The sequence below is a fragment of the Prunus mume genome, linkage group LG3, assembly GCF_029339155.1.
Source record: "Prunus mume cultivar Tortuosa linkage group LG3, ASM2933915v1, whole genome shotgun sequence".
Lineage (NCBI taxonomy): Eukaryota > Viridiplantae > Streptophyta > Magnoliopsida > Rosales > Rosaceae > Prunus > Prunus mume.
The window spans coordinates 22,850,542-22,857,610 of NC_142700.1; the positions used below are offsets into that span (position 1 = coordinate 22,850,542).

A 7,069-nucleotide genomic window follows, 5' to 3' on the forward strand; every position below is an offset into this window, starting at 1 on the left:
TGAACATAACGCTTGCGTTTGCACAGTAAAGTTACCCGTTCAACGAAAAATGAGCCCAACGAACTGACTTTTTCAAAAAAAGGGGAACATTGTTCAACCGAACGCAAAGGTTTGCTTTCGTTCAAAAACGTTCGACGTTCCGCTGAAAAAGAGGGCCAAAAAACTTACTCTTTCAAACCAACAGGGTATTTGTTCACACGAACGCAATACGTGCATTTTGGCAGAAAAGTTACCCTTTCACCGAAACAATGCGCCAACTAACTTACTTTTTCAAACAAACGGGTTACTTTTTCACTCCAACACAACACATGCGTTCGTTAAGGAACCATTTCTGTTCGCCCAAAAAGATATCCAACCAACTTACTTTTCCATACAAACAAAGTATTGTTCTAGCAAACGGAAGAGTTGTGTTGGATCAGTAAAGATACCCATTCAACGAAAAATGGGCCCAACTAACCAACTTTTTCCAACAAACAAGGTATTTGTTCAACCGAACGCAAGGGTTTAGTTTCCTTCAGAAAAATTAAACGTTCCACCGAAAAAGAAGGCCAACAAACTTACTTTTGCAAACCAACGGGGTTCTTTTTCACACAAACGAAACAGTATGTTCGTTCAGTAAAGTTACTCGTTCAACGAAAAATGGGCCCAACGAACTTACTTTTTCAAACAAACGTAGTGTTTGTTCAAGTAAACATATGAATTACGTTCATTCAGTAAAGTTACCCGTTCCAACACAAATGGGCCCCACAAACCTACTTTTCAATCGAATGTGGCTTGCGTTTGCTCGAAAAATGCCATGTTCCCTGAAAAATAACGCCAACAACTAACTTTTTCAAACAAACATGATTGTTGTTGATGCTATCGCAAGCGTTACGTTGGTTCAGTAAAGTTGATCGTTCCCCGGATCCATGGGCCCAACGAACTTACTTTTTCAAACAAACGGGGTATGTGTTCAAACAAACGCATGGTAGTGCATTCGTTTAGAAAAATTAGACCTTCCTCATAAAAAGGAACCCCAGTCAAAGACTTCTACCATATTATACTACAGATGAAGGATTATTTAAAGAGTTACTTCCTATACATTTTAACTCAAAGACTTCCACCTCTTTTACTACGTATACACAATCTGAGAGAAAAAAAAAACCCAAACAATGTCACATTCAATGGTTGGTAGCTCTCGAGGCTCCTTCACGCCCAAGAAGAAGATGGTGGATGATGATGATGGTGTTGATTCTTCGAATTATGCCTGTGAGCAAGTGAAGCGAGCCCATTATGTCACGAAGACTCCCACCGAGGCTAGTAAGAACATGTTTCATGAAGGAGATTCAACCACCAGGTACGAACTTTACAATGGCGGGATTGATATTGGCTTTGAGATCTTTAGGAAATACGCTCAGTTTGTTGATGCTGGTTCAACTAAGTGGGACAAAATCAAGGTATTCCAAGCAATTGCTATTTTGGAGAAGCGAGCTTCATGAAGCACCGGTATTTTATAATTTGCATTGTGTTGTTTGTCATAATTTCGAATGTAATTTCAGATGTTATAATATCAGATGTTAGATGTTATAATCAGTATGGTAAAATAGTTTGATGGTTTAGTTTTGTAACAAAAAAACCCCAACATATGGTTAGGAGACCTTTATTATCAATGAACTAGGCACTCCTGTCTCGTAAATGAAGTCTGGGCCCCAGATATGCTATAATGTTCCCATTTTGGCAACAAAAAAACTCATGTGTGCAATGTATTACACGAACTAGATAACGTGCAATTGGCCGTGATGTAATGCAATTGTACATGATATATTGCAAAAACAATGTCCCTGCAACAAACAGGGATAAGTACATGCAATTGCACTATATTATCCATCAACCCTATGTGACCTACTGTCAAACTTTCTACTTTGCCTGGGAGCGTGCCATTGGCTTCCTTGCGATGGGATGATGAGGGATGAAGGGACCATGTTGTTCAGCCAACTTGTCAAGTTCTTCGTCAACAACTCTTCGAGCGAACTCCCTTACTTCCTTTAGACACGTGTTGTTTGGGTTTTTCAGCAATGATAGTGCAACATGAACCCGCTCAGTTGCATGTTGAAACTGCAAATAAAAAACAACCCATCAAAGAAATGATTAAGAAAAATATCTATCGTGGAAGACAAAAGTATGAAACGATATATATGCCGACTCACTTTATTTGAACCGTGTGATGTGCATTGAATATCTTCTAGCCAATTCATAACGAAGATACCACAATCGTATCCATTTTGTTGTTTGAGGGCCTTGTTAGTTCGCACAATGTTGAATTTTGCAAACTGCCATCCCTTTTCAAAATATTTTACAATCTCATCTTTGTACATGTAGTCCAGAACTTTCATCTACAACACAATCAATTCAAATCAATTCTTAGTACGGATGTTAGGATAATAAAAAGACAAACCAAAATAAGGTCAATTAAACTTACAATTCGTTCCCCTAGTTGATAACGACTTGCATTGTATCTGGCACCGGGGAGGCTATCCCATATTTCAACATTTTTATCACCAATATGCACAACTACCAAATACCAATGCTTCCTAATTCGATCGTAAACGGGAATGAAAATCTAGGACCACACTGACTTGCTTAGAAAAACACACAAAACAAAAGCGCACTAAAGATGTTGTAAAAAAGAACTTAAATTTATACCTTCTGGCACTTGTGAAGGCCTACGGTGAACTGGTTTGAATTTTCCCTTTTAAGTTTGACCCCCAATTCAAAGAGTTGGTCACCACTTGTATTATTAACTTGCTCCTACATTCACATATAGTGTAAGCGCAAAATCATTTACTAAATCACAAACTATAAGAGTTTGAAAAATATGAATGCTTACCGACATATATGTGGGGAAGTACCAATTCCCCAACCCCTTTTCTTGTAGATAATAGACTTGTGCATTCAGTACTTAATCGTTTATCCACATTTCAGGCCTCAAGCACATGAACTCATTTCTCGTGACATGATGTTCGTTTTTAATTTGAATTATAACTTCATCACTACAACGGAAGAAGAAAGAAGTTGGTATTATTAAATTCACGTATACGACAATATATAAGGAATTTGGTCGATTTCATAATTCAACAGTTGTAAGTAGTTACCTTGGAAGGTTGTTAGACCTAAAAATATAACTAAATAACTCAAAATCGGAGTCTTGTAAGTCCCCGGGTTTTAATTTGAAAGGCCCAATTTTAATCTTAGACGCCGTCTTCTGCACAGCCTTTCCTTTTGCGTTTGAAGGGTCAACCCATGGCTGTCTACAATGAAGCCCTGGAGGCCTTTCGGCCGTTCGACGTGTTTTAATGCCACTATGATCACCACGGGCCGATTTTGTGAACTTCCTCTTTTCCACCCCAATTTTCAACTGTGGAAAAGGGAATTCAAATATTACATTTAGGAATAAAAAAAATGTAAGTATTTTACAACTATGTAAATAAATGCATAGTTAATAAATGTAAAAGATAACAAGAAACTCGATCTTGAAACTCCTAATCGCTCATCATACCTCGGGTTCACTGAAACTCTGTCCATCCGGTAATGGCGTCCAAGGATTTTTTTCATCAACTGCACCTTTCTCCTTTAATTGGCTACATTCTTCACCCTTCTTCTTCACAACATTCTCAACACCTTGATCTCGTATTTTCAATGCCCCATCCTTAGTTTCATTTACATCTTCATGTGCCGGATGAAGATGTTGTCTTGCGTCTTTCATGAAGGATCTCATTTCACTCATTACCTTGTCGGTGAGTTCCAACACTGATCGCTTCACCTCCGCCTGTATTACCGGCGCCAATCTGATAGCAACTTGTTCAACAATTCTTTCAACGTTGACTCCGGATACTTCATTCGTTGGACGGTGCTTTGAAACAACCCGAACTGTAGGACTATCAAACCCACCCTGCTTTCTAACCCATTTAATCATTTTCCACACCGACTTATTGTCCTATGACACAATGGGATCCAAAGACTTATCAACATATACTCCACCATGGAGAATTGAATCGAAATAGAATAGTTGGAGAAAAAGCAGTGACCCATTTACATATGAAACTTTCTTCGCTTGGAACGACCTAACACCTTCACATAAGAAGTTGAATCCATGGTCGGCCTAGTTCTTAGTCTCTATCTTCCCTGGGATCGTCAAGAAAGTTAAATAGTTCCCGATCACTGATAGTGAAGATATGGGGCAAAGTACAGCGCCAAGTGCAAACATCACGAATCGAACTTTAAAATTCTCATCCACATGTTCGCACTTTTCCAATTGCTTTGCTAAACCTTTTACTAATACTCTCTTGCCATTTCCACCGAAACTCTTCACTAACTGTTTCACCTTTTCATCTTCTACAGCACAGTCCAGTTGAACATCCTCGCTGGTGTTCTTAAGCCCCATAACACGCCCAAACTCAACGGCACCTATTCCAAACACATTGCCGTGCAGTTCTATAGAGGACGTATCAGGATTGAACCTTTGAATCAAAAATTGGCATAGTTGGCGGTGTAAACGAGTGCAGGACAATGATGCCATATTACCGAACCCAATAGCATTAATTGCTAACCGCTTCTCATTCGACAATTTTTCCACCGTACGATGGAATCGGTCCGGGCTGCATCTAGTGATAAAACCCATCTCATTCACTGAGTCGTCTACTTACCCAGTCGAACCTTGTACTTTCCCACTCAAACCTTCCAAGGCAGCACCATATGTTGCCTTCTCTGTAGGGTTCAATTTCCTCCACTTGTTAGCAATCTCTTCTTGTACCGGAAAAAGAAAATTCTCATTAAAAGAGCCTTTTTAATACAATAAATAATAAATTGACCCAATCAATAGCCATCTCTCACCTTACTGTCCAACTTTGCATTGGCCCCTTTCCCGATTATTTTCAATCAAAAAACCATCATAATATTAAGCAACCACATTTCCAATTTTTAGATGTACGTGTAACTTACATGAAATTAAAAAATGCATCTCGGCCAACTCTTGATTGTTGCACATTACGCTCGCCCTTGCGCTTTCCTTTTGTTGATCCCCTTTTTTGAGCTTCCATAACTTGCACAAATCAAGTACAAAACACTGTAATGCAATTGTCTCTAGCGCCGAGATTTTGAATACTAATCCAAAGCCTAATACACCCTAAACCCCGTAAACACCACAACATCAAACATTGCTTAATTATAAAAATACGGGGACCTGGATTTGCACACAGTTGCTTAGTAATTGCATATACTGATATGCAATTGCACGACACTACTTGCAATTGCACGACACTACTTGCAAGTGCATCAACCCTCGATTATAACATTGCACAGATAACGCACTCAACCCACCCATGCATTTCTCTATTAGGCCGGGATTCTTACTCTTTTCAAATCCCAATCCAAATCTTAACCAATCCTAACATTACACTTTCGGAACACTTTACTCCCTATAACAAAATATTCATAAACACAGTCAAACCTACCTACCTACCACGAAATCACCTCACTTGCATAATTTGAAAACTAAACTAGATACTGTAATTGCATTCAGTGACTTGGATTTGCATACAGGAGATTAGTAATTGCATATACAGATATGCAATTGCATGAACATTACAACCATGAATGTGAGATACCCACTTCACCTCACTTTCAGAATGAGAAACCCCCTTCATCTCATCAATGTGAGAAACCCCCTTCATCTCATCAAACTAAAAATTAAAAAAAAACTTACCTGACTTTTCTTTCTCTGTTTAGGCTTTGGCCGCTTGATGTATGTATGAGGTGAAGAATTAGAGAGTTTTTCCTTTCTAATTTTATAGCCAAAAAGATCACCAAAGAATTAGAGACTTCTAAATCGATGATGAAAACTGATGGGTGTAAAATATGTGGCTTTATGTTTATATAGCAGAGGTGGTGTGAATTTTTCTTTTTCTTTTCTATATCTTTTCTTTTAAAACTTTTAGAAACTCAATAGTGATAAGGCATTCACGTGCTCTCTGCAAACTCCCTCTCTCATGTTCATATTCCAATGGATGGATAGACACAAGACTTTTTTCACTCGTTATCTGTCAACTGTCAGTTATTTTTTTGTTTTCAGTCTGGAGGACTAATTCACTTGCTGAAACGCAATGGTAGGTAGCAATTCAAATGCTAAACCCGAAGACATGCACCAGTCTCTAGGCTTGGCTTTTACCAAAAAGTTGAAGACACCAGTCAATTGGCTATCACTTTTTCAATCCTGCTTTGTTGGTAAGATTTGGAAAAAGATTTTGTAATGTCCCAAGCACGAGAAAGTTACTTGATAACGTGGAAAAAAGTACAAACTTCCAAATTCCAATTCATTTCAATCCTAATTTTTTTTTTAAAAGACTTGTATGCATCACAAATTAATTATGTCTGACACGATTAAATAAAAATAACAAATAGTGTTATTTTTGTTGCATGCAATTTCCTTTTTAATTTCTTAGGCCTCTCTATTGTAGCATGAAAAGTCACAACTACAAGACAAGATAGTGTTTGTCTTCAGATAAGCACTCAAGGCCATCCTTGCCTTTAGAGTTCAAGAGGAACTTTCCGAGCTTTAAATTTAGGGAAATGACCTCCAATGCCACCCATTTGTTAATTTTAACTAAAAATACCACTCTTTTCCAATTTTTTTACAACTAACACCTTTAAATATAAAATTATTGCCCACTTATTGTACCCATATCAGTTTTTCAGAAATTGGCTCTCTCTCACCGCTTCGCTCTTTCTCTCGCCCATCTCTCTCCCTGGTGTACCTCTCTCTTTCGACGCAGTGCTCTTTCCCCGTCAACAGTGGCCGTTCATCCAAGCGGAAATCCATCGTTGACATCGACGAGGTACTGTTCATAGCCATTTTCTTTGAAATGTGGGGTTTTTGTGAAGGTTTATGGTGTCTGGATTTCTAAGAAATTGGTTTGGTTGCTCAGAAATTGGGTTTGGGTTTATGGGTTTCTATGAACTGGTAATAACGCACACCCATCGCTCGCAGCACTGCTTCACGTAAATCAAACTCTTCATTTTGTTACAGAACGTTTGG

The 7,069-nt window shown here is 38.4% G+C and overlaps 1 pseudogene across 1 annotated transcript; it reads right to left on the reverse strand.

The window, feature by feature from the left end:
• Positions 1–1,668: 1,668 nt before the first annotated feature.
• LOC148919127 (uncharacterized) lies at positions 1,669–5,716 on the reverse strand (annotated as a pseudogene). The gene is made up of 8 exons (XR_016125340.1): positions 3,536–5,716; positions 3,132–3,394; positions 3,023–3,029; positions 2,867–2,902; positions 2,683–2,787; positions 2,459–2,599; positions 2,187–2,372; positions 1,669–2,094 (listed from the first exon to the last, which is right to left on the reverse strand). The product of XR_016125340.1 is annotated as an uncharacterized LOC148919127 (transcript).
• Between the last annotated feature and the right edge of the window lie 1,353 nt (positions 5,717–7,069).